This window comes from Pan troglodytes, chromosome 14, assembly GCF_028858775.2.
Source record: "Pan troglodytes isolate AG18354 chromosome 14, NHGRI_mPanTro3-v2.0_pri, whole genome shotgun sequence".
Lineage (NCBI taxonomy): Eukaryota > Metazoa > Chordata > Mammalia > Primates > Hominidae > Pan > Pan troglodytes.
Genome location: NC_072412.2, coordinates 93,817,369 through 93,835,308, shown reverse-complemented (window position 1 = coordinate 93,835,308; position 17,940 = coordinate 93,817,369). Strand labels below are relative to the sequence as shown.

At 34.9% G+C, this 17,940-nt stretch overlaps 1 long non-coding RNA gene across 1 annotated transcript in view; it reads right to left on the bottom strand.

Moving 5' to 3' along the window:
- The window catches only part of LOC107968072 (uncharacterized), a 91,122-nt gene that overhangs the window by 24,095 nt on the left and 49,087 nt on the right, over positions 1-17,940 (bottom strand). The gene's annotated exons all lie outside the window — the stretch shown is intronic.

Below are 17,940 nucleotides of genomic sequence, written 5' to 3'. Positions count from 1 at the left end.
AAGTGTGGTCCTCTGCAGTAGCCATTTTAGGAGACACAAAGGATTGGGGTATTTTTTAGCCTTCACAGTTTTACAGGAGTACAGGGCTCATGTAAAATTTAACATTGTCACTAAAGATATTCACCTTCATAATCTCCAAAAATTGTCTGTCTTGCCTTGCTGCAATTTCTCTCTCTCTTCCTAACTACAGACCCATTGCATAATCTATCCCATTATTTATACTTTTAGAAAAGACAGGGAAATAAATTAGCATTAGGCTGCTTCTTATGTTTACCTTTAAAAAGTCCTTGAATTGAGAAATTGTACAATCTGTCTACATTTTAGAAATCAGAGGAATATATTTACAGATATACTCAATGTAATATTTGTCTTGCATCACAAATATATAATTCATCACAACTTTCTAACTCACCAACCGGCTTACTCAAGTATTCCTACCAAAGCAAGTCTGAGATCATGTCGTGCCAACATTTATTATATGTATAATATTTTCATTGTGCAATAGTCTCTTGTGGCTCACTTCTCTATTGGTCAAGCTGTAATCCAGAGATCTTCCTTTAGACTTAAACTACTAAAAAGATGGCCCAATCCTTGCACTCAGGCAAAAGCCCAAGTCGGCATAAAACTTTAGTCCATGATTTCCATATCGACATCCAAATAGCTGAAGAATAGTAGAGACATTCACATAAATTTGCTTTAAACGTGTGATCATAAATCCCACCCAACCACTCAACATTGATAGATTAATTTTTCTATTTTTACAAGGGTTATTTAAAATTTTCTTTGTGCTCTTTAAAACTTCTGTATCTTCTTACAAACACATTTTTATGGTAATTTATAGGCTCATACTTCACAGATAAAATAGATTTAATCAGAATAAAATACATTTATCTTCCCCTCAATTAATCTGTAAATAAATCTATTATCAAATCTATTTTCAGTATTATTTCTGCTTTACTACTCATTGTAAAACAGACCAGACCCCTTCTCAAATCAAAGTCTCTCCACTTCCCGTGCAGGTTTGACTAGCTCATTCATACTTCTCCCCACAATTCCAGAAGCATTCAACCATGACCTAATGTTTTCTTTCTGTAAGAGTCTCTTTTTTCCATACATCTTTCAGAAATTTCACATCCTACTTGATCCTCTTGCCATTAAAATCTTCTCAGAAACTGTATATAAAATGTCTCCATTTCCTTAACCTCAGTTATTTTTAACTTATGTGAATTTGGTTTTATTTCCTACCATTCCAGTGAAATTATTTTGCCAAAGCCACCAAAACACTACATTTTGAAATGTAATTTGCCTACTTCTATCTACATCTTTCTTGATTTATCCATATGGTTTAACACAATTGAATCGATTTGCCTTCTTACAACACTTGTGATATGATCCACTCCTAAATTCCTTCCTATCCCAGTGGATGTTTCATTTCAGTCTACTTTGCTGAGTCCTTCTCTCCTCAATAACAGATGTGAAACTTCATCAGAACTTGGTCATGTCTCTCTTTGATTCATCCTTTCTCCCTAAATTCCAGGGAATTAAATAGAATAGAATCATAAAAACTCATGAACTTATCTTCCCAGCTATCTTTCAATTAAGCATAAGGAATCTAGTGTCATGTTCCTTATTTTTCTCTTGTAGTTAATTTGGTACTTTTTTTCTGTAAACCTTTAGGATTTTCTTTTTCTGTGAAGTGTCAACATATTCTGCCTAGCTTTATATCTTTTTTTTTTTTTATTTATTCTCCTCAGAATTCACTTGGGGATTGTCAGGTGAAGATTTATGATCTTCTTCAGCACAATTTTCCCCTTTATTAAGTATGTTATTGTTTTTCTTTACTTCATTCCCTCTGCCTCCTTCTGAATTTCTCGAAAAGGACAGTAGAGCTATCAAAAAATATCCTTTATCTCATTCACCTATGTTCAGTTCAATACATCTTTTTGTCTACCTCTCTTGCCATGGGATCTAGGAGAATGCTGTAGATCACTAATTTGCTCTTGAGGTGAAAACATTAAGCTAATAATTCCATCTTTTTTAAGAATATATTTTTAAATATCAAATATCTCTAGTAATCCCATTCACTTTATGGTCTGTCTTTGGTTAACGGTTTCCTATCCATCCCTATGAATTTTCTAGCAATATTTGATATAATATACTTTTTAAATATTTTATGTGCATTACTTTAATTCCACTTCCTAAATTAGCAATTATTCTTTTTGTTTAGTATTCTTTTATCTCCTGAAACAATAATTGGTAATTCTCAGTTGCTGGCTTGTTTTATATTTTTTATTCCCTCCTAATCTCTTGGTAAATGCTAGCTCTCATTATAGCAGCTTTTTGAGTGAGTTACATGGTTAATTAAACATGTGGCTGTAGTGGAATGAGGATGAGGTAGCTTGTTTGCTTTTGTCACTCCTCCCTGTCTTTCCTGGTGTTCACTTCTTTATCTTCCTTTCATAATACCAAATAAAAATGGTAATATTAGCCCACACATTGATTCTCACCAATGTTGAAGGTAAATTTCTCAACAAATTGACAGATTGTTGAATGTTGAAGGTAAAGTCTGTCAACAAACTAACCTGCCTCAAATGCAATTTCCTTATTGCACCTTTCATAGTCAATTACCCCTGAGCTTTACATCACTCTGGTATTTAGTTATTTGGAGTTTGGAGAACTGGAATTCTATCATCTTTGAAAATAATGCTCATATATTGTATTCATTTCTACTAATCTTATTTTTCCTTCAATCTAGAAACATCTGCTTCCTGATTTTTAGTAATTTTACATACTCCTGATTTGTACTTCCTTATATTGGACAGTTGTGGAGCATACTGGGGACCAAGAGGGGAGGAAGTTGGTTCAAAAACTGGTAAGTACCAGTATGTCTTTTTTTATCCACAGAATTGTCAATGATTGGAGCCAAGGGAGGATGTAGATATACATGCCCAGTCCATCATCTTAACCCAAATTATGACATTTATTTTTCCTGGTACCATTCAGAAACATTATATGATTACATCATGGAATGAACAGATTCACACGAAGTATGGCACAGCCTGAGAAACTAAAAACAAATATGTGCCAGGATGGCTCGTTCATTGCACGTCAAGGAATATTATTCTAGTGACCAATGCAGGCATAACATTGCCCTCAGCTTGACAAAACTATAGACAAGCTTCCCATTGCCTCTATATCCCTGACCTCCCTCTTACCCTGTTCCTTACAGAATTCAGATTTTTTAACCACGGAGATCTCTCCTCTACGTTTTCTTAGCTTATTTACCTTAGAAAATTTTTGATTGTAGATTCCTTCTCTGCCCCATTAAGTTGTAAATCATTTTATAAGCCTCTCATAAGTTTTAAAACTTACGACTGTCTTTCTCAAAGATCTGGGAGCCATCCTTTTGAAATGTTATCAAGGAATATAGCATTCCGCCTCTTCTCTGTGGGAGGGTAGGAGCTTAACTTTGGTAGGCACCATCTTCAAGTTGTAAAACTATCTCCTGTCATGAAGATACAAGAAAATTTCCTTTTCCTTTGGGTAAGGTCAATTCGCACAGATGGCTTAAGACTCTCCACTCTCCAAGCGCTTAAAACGCCTTCCCAACCTTTGTTTCAGTGGAGTAGAGTTTGCAGCACTTCTTCCTAATCTCTTTAAGTTTATCCAGTGCAACTTTTGCTTTGGCATCAGTTCAAATTAAATCATTAATTCATCAATATTGGGAGAGAAAAATGCTTAAAGCAATTAAAGTAAAAAACATACCCATCAGAAATCTCTTTCTTCCTTGACTACATTGGCTACTCCTTAAAGTACATGACTAAATTTAAAAAGATCTGCTTTTTTAAATGATGCAGAGCATACAATTGGGAAAATGTACATACAAACTATGTGGAAACTCATTCTCTTTCTGCCAAGTATCTGTTTTCTATTTTTCTGGACAATGACCCTCCATCCATTCTAATGTCTGTGTAAGAAAATACACACAAATAATTGGCAATGTCAGCTCTTTGCCTTTGGTAATATAGGGCATTCTCAATGTTTTCAGAAATAATTTGGTTATTTTGGGATTGATGTAACTCTACATGAACTTTTCTTATCACGATATGTTTTCATGGATAAGAGGTATGTTTTGCATAAAAATAAATTTTTTCTTATTACATTTATTTCTGAACGATTGTGTTTTGCTTTTCATGAATCTGGTAGTAATGGTTGACCCAAAAATGAGATGGAAAATATGAATTATTAATTAAGTTTTCAAGTCTATGCTTTTATTTCTATGATTAAAAGGTTATAATCAAGGCTGAGTTTGGTGGCTCACACCTGTAATCCCAGCAATTTGGGAAGCAAAGGCAGGTGGATTATTTGAAGTCAAGAGTTTGAGACCAGCCTGGTCAACATGGCGAAAGCCCATCTCTTCTAAAAAGATACAAAAATTAGCCAGGTATGGTGGTGGGCGCCTGTAGTCCCAAGTACTCGGGAGGCTGAGACAGGAGAATCACTTGAACCTGGAAGGCGGAGGTTGCAGTGAGCCGAGTTTGAGCCACTGCACTCCAGCCTGGGAGACAGAGTGAGACTCAGTCTAAAAACAAAACAAAACAGAACAAACAACAACAGCAGCAGCAAAATAATAATAATAATCAAGCATTATCTATGTTTGAGGTCATTTTAGTTGATCCCATGATATGTATACATGTAAATGTATGGCTCCTAATTTATTTTCTACAATGAAAGTTGGTAATGAACACATGTAACTGAAGCATAACATGCATAGTAAGAAGATAAAATGTTTGTGACGTAAGTAGTATTTGATAGGACTTAAAAGTAATACTTTAGAGTACTTTAGGATAATACTCCATAGGAGTTCTGTTACAAAGTTATGAGGTGTTCACTTAAAGAGGCTTTATACATTTAGCATTACTTAAGATAAATCTTTGTGTGGGGGTATTATTTGACTTATACACGTGATACACTGATGATAATAGAAGAAATGTGAGCATTATAGGGCACTACAGGAAAGTGGTGGGAAAGAAATTACATCCAAAAGACTGCTTCAAAACTCATCTTTGATCCTACCTAACATTAATTTAAGGATGCTATTTTTCTCTGAGTATAACTTTCTTCATCTGATAATGATAACATTCATTTCTCAGAATTAGTTGAAGAACAAAAAAATGAATTTTGAAATTTTGTAACTAGCAAATTAATTAGCATGGAAGCTACACAAGTAGAAGCTCAATACATATTAGTTCATTCTCTACTAATTCCAATAGATGACATATGAAAAGAATGACATATCAGGATAATAATGGTCAGTAATGCGGTATATCTAGAAGATAGGTTATATCACTAAGTAGATATAGATGGCAAAAGTAGGCTACTTTCGAAAGCTTATAAGACCAAGGAAATATATTTGAATGTTTTCATACAGAAAATGGATAGCAATGATTTTTTCATATTTGTTGCCTTTCTTCAGATTTATATTACAAAAAGAGTATTACTGTACCAGTAATAAATATATAGACATATTATGTATATATTTATTTATTTATATAACATTTATGAAAAAAATAGCCAGACCAAAGCAAATATTTTAGTGTAATTTATACCATGAATCAACTGGAATGATTTCAAAACTGATTTTAGGACGATAAACTGAACCTAGCTACATTTATATATTATTAGTAATATTATAAGCATGGTGCAAACTCAAAAAGGTAAAGTCATTTTTCTTTCGACGATATCAAAAGTTTCCCCTCTCCAAAACTGAGCATCTATGGTACTACCTGATTTCTTTGGCATTTGTTCACACTCTTAAATTATTTGAAATAATCACTTTATAATAATTCTGAGGAAGATGATAGTTTACTTAAAATACATATTATATGTATTTAGCCTGATTAGTATGGCAACATTAGTAAGTGAAACTTATTAACAGATACAAGTTTACCAGATTATCTAGATGCTACATTAACCCCATTTGGAATAATAACCATGTTGTGAAGAATTTTCTCTTTCTTGGGCAGTGTGATAAACTCTTTACAACCATGTATAGCTCATTCATTGTCAAAAAATCCTGAGATTATAAACCTATCATTGTTTCTATTTTGTAGAGAGGATATTGAGCTTGGTGATATTAAGTACCTTATCTGAGATTACTCAAGTAACAAGTGAAATGAGCCAAAATTCTCCAGAGCTAACACTTACATCCATAGTGTTATAGTAGAGATTATTAGGTCCAAAGTCTTAAGGAGAAGTCAATAATAAGCATTCTTACAGAGCATGTGAAAATAAGCTAGGGCAGATAATTTTCAGTGATCAGTTGAAATGGGTTCTGGATGGTGACAGAAGAAAGCTTTAATCAAAAACATATTTAGTGGCTAGCTAAAATCACTGATTTTTAAACAATCAATTCTGTTTTTTGTTTGTTTTGTTTGCATTTTTCCAGCATATACTAAGAATATTCATAGAATTGTAGAGTAATAATAATTTAGAGGACATCTAAAATTTCCGCAAAATCAACAGTTCAATGCTGCTGGAACAGAAATGGCCACTTCTCAGAATAATTGTCACTTCTTTACTGTTGTAATTTGTGTGTGTGTGTGTGTGTGTGTGTATATATATATATATACATATATATATATATTCCTTTAAGGATACAAATATATCTTTTTCCACCTCCCATAAACTTGCACTGTTTTCAACAACTAAGATTCTGGTAAGAACCAATTGCCTTTTCCACATGAAATAATTTTTGATATCATAGAGCTAATACATATCCTGAAAACTTCCATTTTCTAGGATATTAATTTTGTTCGTTATAGTTGAATCTCTAGAACACATCACAATTATCCTTGCTTATCCCTGAATACAATACAGCTTATCATCATACTTCTTAACATGTGTTGTACAGAATTTAAATATATACATAATGAATAATCATATATACATTAAAAGATTTTTGATATATCTCTGGTTCCTTTTCACCAGAAAAATCATAATGTTGGTTATTCATTCATATTGAATTTTAACCTAAAATCATCTGTCTGAAGACAGAAGATGTGAATTTGCCTTAAAAATATTAACTCAATTTGCATGTAAAATATCAGCTGAAGTACATACTTTAATTGTAATAATTATACTTTTGGCTTTTATTAAAAACATAACAATTAAGAAAAAGTTTCAAGTAATTTGGTCATTTAATAATGGAAGATATTTCAATGTCCCTGGAGTTTGTTTAACAAATTAAAGATTTTAAATCATCAACACTTATTTCAATCATTTTAATTAAAGGCCTATGAAGACTTCCACTTAGGGCAGGACCCACCTAAAGATGCAACTCTACTCTCATGCTAAGTTAATATTTTAAGTTTTCTATATGATGACAGGAACCATATAAAATGAAGCTAGTCAAAGAGGTTAATTAGCTGGGACAAGTGCCCAAAAATTTCATGTTGTATTATTTCTACTTAGAGATAGGGCACAAAGTTAGTCTTCAAGAGCAATATCAATGTCAGTGACAATATGTGAGACAGCAGGCAGTGGTAGGAACATGGCTCATGAGAAATCATGCTCCCAATGAAAAAGAATTTCCATTAAAATGAAAAGAAATGGATCACTGTACTGGCACAATGAAAGAAGGCGGGAAAGCAGGAAGGCTGACAAGAAGAAAGAAGCAAAGAAGGGGGAAGGGAGAAAGGAAAAAAAAGAGGAAAGGAGGGAGGGAAAGTAAGTCAGATATAAATTCAGGAAGTGGATTGCTTGTGTGTTACTCTCTTCTCTACATAGAAGTCAATCAACAGCTTCGGTCTCTGTATGATGGAATCCAAAATGACTCTTTTTACAATGTGAAGTAAGAGGATATCCATTACAAAACCCAACATTAAATTCAATGCTGTTAAAATCATAATAAATTGTGAAAATGAAACCTGATTTCCCAGTGTTCCAGCTCCAGCAGAGAGATAATTTGCCTTGCAAAATGGAGCACGCATTTCACTTTCCTATATTATCATCTCTGCTGTTGTTGGACTGAGCACTTAATTACCTGAATGGGCCATATTTTCACCTCCAAGATCCCACACAAGCTATTCCTATTCTTGCAACTCTAATTCCTTTATACTACTCCAGAATACTATTGTTTATTTGAATACTTTTAACTTAAAATAACATTGCCTACTCAGACCTTTAAGGGATGCAGCAGGTATCTCCTCTGTGCTCCCACATTGTTTTGTAATTTTCTCTATGTTAGCACTTATCATACTGAATAATAATGGACTAAGAGATTGAAGATGGAGATTTGTCGGGTCCAGCTTGAATCCCGAGGGTATGGAGCAATATCTCCTCAAACCTGACACAATCTACTAAATAAATGAATAAATTCAGAAAAAAATTTGCTATTGCTTTCCCATCAACTTAATTACACATTCTAAAGGAGTCTATTTATGAGGAAACTAAGCATGCTATTATTTCGTATTGATTGTGAACTAACACTAACACATTCTCCTCCTCTTTACACAGACTGCTGCCACACCAATTATCGCCAAAACGCAAATTCTCCTTCAATTGATCCTTAGTAATACATACACACAAGTGTGTGCACACACACACACACACACAGACACACACATACACACCCCTTACAATTTACATTCTCCTTTTCCAGATCATGTTGAATCTCTTTCTCAACGTGGTTAAGCTGACATTTACTATTTTCTTTTTTTGCTATTAGGCACTGTTCTTGGTATTGAGAACACAAGGCATTCAAGACTTATTCCAAGCCCTTCTCAGTGGCTTTCTGCCTTATGGAGAAAGGGGAAACAAATAAAAACCAAAAGGTAAACCAACTAATATAATGCATTGTAAAATTGTGCTACATTAAAATTTTACTTAGGATGCTACAGCAATGCCAAGCACTTATAACTAAATTCAACTGGGTTCTTATAAAAATTAAGCCTTGTGAAATGAGTAAAAGGCAACTAGATGAAAGGAAGTTAGTAACAGGAAAAAGGAGACCCAGATAGGACAATGGGCGAACATAACATGATCACGGAACTGCCAGTAGTTTTAAATGGTTAGGCGTAAGGATGCCTGTTAAGAAATTCTAAGATTATGAAAATCTGTTGAGATAAATCAAGGAGATAAAATTGTATTCTAAAAATTATTGTAAGCTGCTGGACTTCAAATACAGAGTAACTTCAACGTATTTTTCTGTGAGGTTAACCATGCCACAAAATCTTTAACTTCACTTGCACATTTAATTATTTCCTCTAGTCATTGATAAAAATATAGAATGCTTAAGAGCCAAGGACAGAGCCCTACAACACATCACTAGTGATTTTTATTAACAATTTTTAATTAGGAGTTTTTGCCAGATGTGAATACATTTAACCATATTATTTTCTGCCCAATGCTTCTTCATCTTTCTGTGAAGATATAAGAAGAGATTTTGACAAATGCTTTGTCAAAATACAGACACACCATTGATTGCTGTACCTATACTTACAAATAACTTCATTACTTGGAAGAGAGAGCACTTAACATCTTATAATGGAAATATTTTGTTATTAAACCATGACTTTTTCTCTTTTGTCTCTTAGAACCACATTCTTCTTTTGGGCAACTGCTCCTTCCTGACTCCAAACATATGCCTTTAGAGGGCACTAGCAATTATTTCATTTTACCCTCATAGGTACAAGGAGGGTTTCAAAGAATAATCGTGCAACCCAATCCTTGCCAACCAGAATTCTTCACAAAAATTTTTCAAACTGATCTGAATAAAAGTTATTTTTGTTTGTCTTAAATGGTACAAATGTAAAGACAGAAGCCTGGTAATTGCCTAAGATTCAGCAACTCACTTGTTGAGAAGTTGGTCTGTAAGGGAAATAGTATAGATTCAAAGACAAAGTTTGAATAGCTATGAGTCTCTGCATGTAGTCATAAGCAGCTAGCCATGGTGCATCCGTGCTGTATGAGTTATTAAATGTTGTTTTAGAATACAGACTAGGTTACATTTATGTTATATTGGAATTAGATTAGTGCAAAGTGTAAGCAAAAGAATTCTTACTAATATATAGCACATTGATTGTGATTACATCACAAGTAGCCGCATATGGCCAAAGTCATATATGTGCAACATTTTGTATATTGATTATACCTCAATAAGGAAAACAAATGTGTGTGTGTGTGTGTGTGTGTGTGGGTGTGGGTGTGTGTGTGTAGGTGGGTGGGTGGATGTATTAGTCCATTTCCACGCTGCTGATAAAGACATACCCAAGACTGGGTAATTTACAAAAGAAAGAGTTTTAATTGGACTTACAGTTCCACATGGCTGGGAGGCCTCACAATTATAGTGGAAGGCAAGAAGGAGCAAGTCATATCTTACGTAGACGGCAGCAGGCAAAAAAAGAGCTTGTGCAGAGAAACTGAGAATTTGGCAATAGAGATGTCATCAGTGAACTCACGAGGAGGTCTCTCACTTTGCGTGTTCATTTTGTGAGTGTGTGTATGTGTGAATGTGTGTTGAGGGAGTTGTGTGTTTGTAGTAGGAAGTAATCAGGATTCAGGGGACAAATAAGTCATTTATTAAATACTTTATTTCACATTAGCGAGGACAATAAGGTATCTTCTATTAACAAAATGAAAAGAACCACATTTATCTTCATTAACAAAGATCCCGAAAAATAGAAGTCATCTAGTTCTCTAAAAGCTCAGAAAATATTCCAGTTTGCATATCTTGAAGTTAATAGAATTGCCCGGAAAACCTTAACTGGTTCAAGAATTGTAATCTTACCATACATACCTGAAAAAACAGACAAAATACATGTTTTCAGATATTGGACAACGGACCTTGAAGGACTGGGATACTTGAAAGAAAACAAAATGGGGTAAGTCCTACAACTTTCCTAGATTGCTGCAGAAATCAGTCTCTAAGCCCGAGCAAAGGTGTATGAAACTAGTCTAGTGATCTTGCTGAGATGAGGAGACAGACATTAGGGTTTAGAAAGGAAAGGTTAAGATGGCTATTATTTGTATAGCAGAATACTGGAGATAAAGAAGCTGCATAAACAAAAACAGATCATGAAAAACTGGCCAGGGAAACCCCCTCTCCAGTCTTTGGTAGAGTACCAATCTCTGCATGCATGGGTAAAATTTCAAGGCCAAAGAAAGCACCACTGGCAAGCAAGTAAACAATTTTTACCAGACAGAAAGCAGAGCTCTCATACTCCATAGGATATTAAGTAGAATCTACAGAACAACTGTGTTTAGTAGTACAGCTGTAAAAGCGTAAAAGTAGGGGCTGCTCCATATTTGTCATTACAAAAACTCAGAAGCAAATGAATCCCAAGTAATTTAACTAACAATGTAACATTTTCTCATTAATATTATTCATATACAATAGGTTACTATATGATAAATTAAAAATAAAAATGTTTAAAATATTTTATGAGATTAACAGTAGATTATGTACTACAGAAGAAAAGGTAAGTGAACTTGAAGACATACTAACAGTAACTATCCAAAAGGAAACACAGTAAGGGATAGAGACACTAATAAATTATTAGGTAGATGTTTCTTGCTTTGTTCTTTTTGCTTAGTATTGCCTTAGCTATTTGAGCTCCTTTTTGGCTCCATATGAATTTTAAAGTAGCTTTTTCTAGTTCATTGAAGAATGTTTCTGGTAGTTTGATAGGAATAGTATTGAATCTGTAAAGTTTTAGGCAGTATGGCCATTTTAACAATATTGAATCTTCCAATCCATAAGCATGGGATGTTTTTTCATTTGTTTGTGTCATCTCTGATTTCTTTGAGTAGTGTTTTGTAATTCTCATTGTAGAGATGGTTGCCCTCCCTGGTTTATCATCCACAAAGAGGGATAGCTTGACTTCCTCTCTTCCTATTTGGACGCCTTTATTTTTTTTTTCTTGCCTGATTGCTCTGGCCAGGACTTTCAATACTATGTTGAACAGGAGTGGTGAGAGAGGACATCCTTGTCTTGTGCCAGTTTTCAAAGGGACCATTTCGTATGACAGTGGCCTGTGGGTTTGTCACAGATGGCTCAATTTCTTTTGAGCTATGTTCCTTCAATGCCTAGTTTCTGGAAAGTTTTTAACATAAAGGGATATTGAATTGTATTGAAAGCCTTTTCTGCATCTATGAAGATAATCATGTGGTTTTTGTCTTTACCTCTACTTATGTGATGAATTACAATTATTTATTTGCATATGTTGAACCAACCTTGCATCCTATGGGTAAAGCCTACTTGATCATAGTGGATTAGCTTTTGACGTGCTGTTGGATTCAGCTTGCTAGTATTTTGGTTGAGGATTTTTGCATCAGTGTGCTACTTAACTTCAAACTACACTACAGGGCTACAGTATTAAAAACAGCATCGTATTGATACAAAAACAGACACATAGACCAATGAAATAGAATACAAAACTCAGAAATAAGTCCTCAAATCTATGGGCATCTGATCTTTGACAAAACTGAAAAAGAAAAGCAATGGGGAAAAGACTCCTTGGTGGAGGGATAACTGGTTAGCCATATGCAGAACACTGGAACTAGGCCCCTTCTTTTCACCACATAAAAAAATTAACTCAAGATGAATTAAAGACCTAAATTTAAAACCCAAAACTATAAAAACCATGAAAGACAACCTAGGCAATAACATTCTAGACATAGAATTGGGCAAAGATTTCATGATAAAGATGTCAAAAAAGCAATTGCAATAAAGGTAAAAATTTACAAATGAGATCTAATTAAACTAAAGCATTTCTGCACAGCAAAATAAACCATCATCAGAGTGAACAGAAAATTTATAGAATGGGAGCTGGAGGCATTATCTTTTGCAAACTAACACAGGAAAAGAAAAGCAAATGCTACATGCTCTCACTTATAGGTGGGAGCTAAATGATGAGAACACAAGAACACAAAGAGGGGAACAACAGTTGCTGGGGCCTACCTGAGGTTGAAGAGTGGGAGGAGGGAGAGGATTAGAAAAAAGTAACTACTGAGTACTAGGCTTAGTATCTGGGATGGAAAACAATCTGCACAATACACCCGCATGACAGGAGTTTACCTATATCAGGACTGCACATGTACCTTTGAAACTAAAAGATTTTTAAAAAATCAGCAGAGCATCAGTGTATTAGTCCATTTTCATACTGCTATGAAGAAATACGCAAGACTGGGTAATTTAATGGACTCACAGTTTCACATGACTGGGGAGACCACACAATCACGGCAGAAGGCAAAGGAGGGGCAAAGGCACGTCTTACATGGTGGCAGGAAATAGAGAGTGTGCAGGGGAACTGCTCTTTTTAAAACCACAAGATCTCATGAGACTTATTCACTATCGTGAGAACAGCATGGGAAAAACCTGCCCTCATGATTCAATTACCTCGCAACTGGTCCCTTCCACGACATGTAGGGATTATGGGAGCTACAATTCAAGATGAGATTTGGGTGGGGACACAGCCAAACCATATTATCATGGTGGAAGGGGAAGCAGACAAGTCCTTCTCCACATGGTGGCAGCAAGGAGATGTGCAGACCAAAGTGAGGGGGAAAACCCCTTATAAAAACATCAGATCTCATGAAAACTCACTCACCATGGTGGGAACAGCATAGAGGTAACCATGCTGGGATTCAATTACCTCCCAATGGGTCTCTCCCATGACACATGGGGATAATGAAAGTTATGATTGAAGATGAGATTGGGGTGGGGACACAAGCAACCATATCAATCAGTATCTGAGGAATAAAATTTAATACTCTAATATATATCTAATAGATATGTAGTTAGAATACTGAAAAAAAGTCTAGGGTAACTCAGAAAATAATATTTGAAGAGACACTGACAAAGAATTATCTAAATGTGATCAAAACTATGAATCCACAGATCTAAGAAGTTTAATCAACTGCAAGCGTAGTAAACATACAGAAAATGATGTCAAGGCACATCATAATAAAATTGTTGAATACAAGTCATAAAAAGAAAAAAATTAAAAGCAGCAGAAAAAAAAGACTATATACAAAGAGAGGAACAATGGTATATCATGACATAGACAACTTTGTGTCAGAAACTATTCAATACTGAGAAAACTAGAGCACTACCACAGAAGAACTAAAGAAAAATCTGGTTAATTTAGAATCCTATTCACAATGAAAATATATTTTAAAAGGTTGGCTAAATAAAACTTTTTTAGAATGAATGTATTGCTAATAGACATGAATATAAGAAAAGTTAAAAGAAATTCTTCAGGGTGAAGTAAAATATTTTAAGGAAACTGGGAGCTATACAAAGGAATGAAGACTTATAGAAAGTTAGGTGGGTGAATAAAAATCTTTCTTCTCATTTTAATCACTTTAAAATCAATTGATTGAAAGGAAATTACAACTGATGTTTTGTGTGGCTTATAAACATATGATATATAAACAAGTACAGAATTAAAATGCTAGCTAATAGTACACATAAGGGGATAACTAGAAGTACAGTACACTGATTTAAGATTCTTACACTTTAATGTTATTTAAATAGCATTAGATGTTATTTAAATAGCATTAGATAATATTATCTGATTTAATGTTATTTAAATAGCATTAGATAATATTTCATACTAAATACTATTTGAACTAGTTTTTTAAATCTAATATTTAATATTACTTGATGTTATGTTATGCATCTTAAATAAGAGTTTCTCAATCTTGACACTACTGACACTTTGGCTTAGATAATTCTTTGCTATGGGGGGCTCTCCTGTGAATACTAGGATGTTGAGCAGAATCTCTGACGTCTACCCATTAAATGTCAGCAGCACACACACTTCCTGTCCAATATGAAAGCAAAAAATATCCCCAGACACTGACAAATGTATCTTGAGGGCAATATCGCCGCTAGTTGAAAATCACTGCTTTAGAATAATTAAAATGTAAATAAAAGAGGCATAGCTAATGAAATAATAGTAAAAGTAAAGTGAAACACTAGCATATAATATTATTCCAAAAGAAAACATGAAAAGATTTTTGTTTAAATAGATGAGACAAGTGGAAAACAGAGACATTGGACTCAAACCCAATCATATTAAAAAGTACATTAAAAAGTATAGCAGTCTATAAACACCTCTACACAAACAAACTAGAAAATCTAGAAGAAATGGATAAATTCCTGGACACATACACCCTCCCAAGACTAAGCCAGGAAGAAGCTGAATCCCTGAATAGACCAATAACAGGCTCTGAAATTGAGGCAATATTAATAGCTAACCAACCAAACAAAGTCCATGACCACACGGATTCACAGCCAAATTCTACCAGATGTACAAGGAGGAGCTGGTACTATTCCTTCTGAAACTATTCCAATCAATAGAAAAAGAGGGAATCCTCCGTAACTCATTTTATGTGGCCAGTATCATCCTGATACCGAAGCCTGGCAGAGACACAACAGAAGAAGAGAATTTTAGACCAATATCCCTGATGAACATCAATGCAAAAATCCTCAGTAAAATACCAGCAAACCAAATCCAGCAGCACATCAAAAAGCTTATCCACCATGATCAAGTGGGCTTCATCCCTGGGATGCAAGGCTGGTTCAACATACGCAAATCAATAAACGTAAACCAGCATATAAACAGAACCAAAGAGAAAAACCACAAGATTATCTCAATAGATGCAGAAAAGGCCTTTGACAAAATTCAACAACCCTTCATGCTAAAAACTCTCAATACGTTGGTATTGATGGGACTTATCTGAAAATAATAAGAGGTATTTATGACAAACCCACAGCCAATATCATACTGAATGGGCAAAAACTGGAAGCATTCCCTTTGAAAACTGGCAAAAGACAGGGATGCCCTCTCTCACCACTCCTATTCAACACAGTGTTAGAAATTCTGGCCAGGGCAATCAGGCAGGAGAAAGAAATAAAGGGTATTCAATTAGGAAAAGAGGAAGTCAAATTGTCCCTGTTTGCAGATGACATGATGGTATATTTAGAAAACCCCATCGTCTCAGCCCAAAATCTCCTTAAGCTGATAAGCAACTTCAGCAAAGACTCAGGATACAAAATCAATGTGCAAAATTCACAAGCATTCTTATACACCAATAACAGACAAACAGAGAGCCAAATCATGAATGATCTCCCATTCACAATTGCTTCAAAGAGAATAAAATACCTAGGAATCCAACTTACAAAGGATGTGAAGGACCTCTTCAAGGAGAACTACAAACCACTGCTCAACAAAATTAAAGAGGACACAAACAAATGGAAGAACATTCCATGCTCATGGATAGGAAGAATCAATATCATGAAAATGGCCATACTGCCCAAGGTAATTTATAGATTTAATGTCATCCCCATCAAGCTACCAATGACTTTCTTCACAGAATTGGAAAAAAAACTACTTTAAAGTTCATATGGAACCAAAAAATAACCCACATTGCCAAGACAATCCTAAGCCAAATGAACAAAGCTGGAGGCATCACGCTACCTGACTTCAAACTATACTACAAGGCTACAGTAACCAAAACAGTATGGTACTGGTACCAAAACAGAGATATAGACCAAGGGAACAGAACAGAGGCCTCAGAAATAATACCACACATCTACAACCGTCTGATCTTTGACAAACCTGACAAAAACAAGAAATGGGGAAAGGATTCACTATTTAATAAATGGTGCTGGGAAAACTGGCTGCCACATGTATGTAGAACCTGAAACTGGATCCCTTCCTTAAACCTTATACAAAAAATAGTTCAAGATGGATTAAAGACTTACATGTTAGACCTAAAACCATAAAAACTCTAGAAGAAAACCTAGGCAATACCATTCAGGACATAGGAATGGGCAAGGACTTCATGTCTAAAACACCAAAAGCAATGGCAACAAAAGCCAAAATTGACAAATGGGATCTAATTAAACTCAAGAGCTCCTGCATGGCAAAAGAAACTACTATCAAGTGAACAGGCAACCTACAGAATGGGAGAAAATTTTCACAACCTACTCATCTGACAAAGGGCTAATATCCAGAATCTACAATGAACACCAACAAATTTACAAGAAAAAAACAAACAACCCCATCAACAAGTGGGCGAAGGATATGAACAGACACTTCTCAAAGAAGACATTTATGCAGCCAACAGACACATGAAAAAATGCTCATCATCACTGGCCATCAGAGAAATGCAAATCAAAACCACAATGAGATACCATCTCACACCAGTTAGAATGGCGATCATTAAAAGTCAGGAAACAACAGGTGCTGGAGAAGATGTGGAGAAATAGGAACACTTTTACACTGTTGGTGGGACTGTAAACTGGTTCAACCATTGTGGAAGACAGTGTGGCGATTCCTCAAGCATCTAGAACTAGAAATACCATTTGACCCAGCCATCCAATTACTGGGTATATACCCAAAGGATTATAAATCATGCTGCTATAAAAACACATGCACATGTATGTTTATTGTGGCGCTATTCACAACAGCAAAGACTTGGAACCAACCCACATGTCCATCAATGATAGACTGGATTAAGAAAATGTGGCACATATACACCATGGAATACCATGCAGCCATAAAAAATGATGAGTTCATGTCCTTTATAGGGACATGGATGAAGCTGGAAACCATCATTCTCAGCAAACTATCACAAGGACAAAAAAACCAAACACCGCATGTTCTCACTCATAGGTGGGAATTGAACAATGCGAACACCTGGACACAGGAAGGGGAACATCATACACCTGGTCCTGTCCTGGGGTGGGTGGAGGGGGGAGGGATAGCATTAGGAGATATACCTAATGTAAATGATGAGTTAATGGGTGCAGCACACCAACATGGCACATGTATACATATGTAATAAACCTGCACGTTGTGCACATATACCCTAGAATTTAAAGTATAATGATAATAATAATTTAAAAAAGTATAGCAGTCTTTCTTT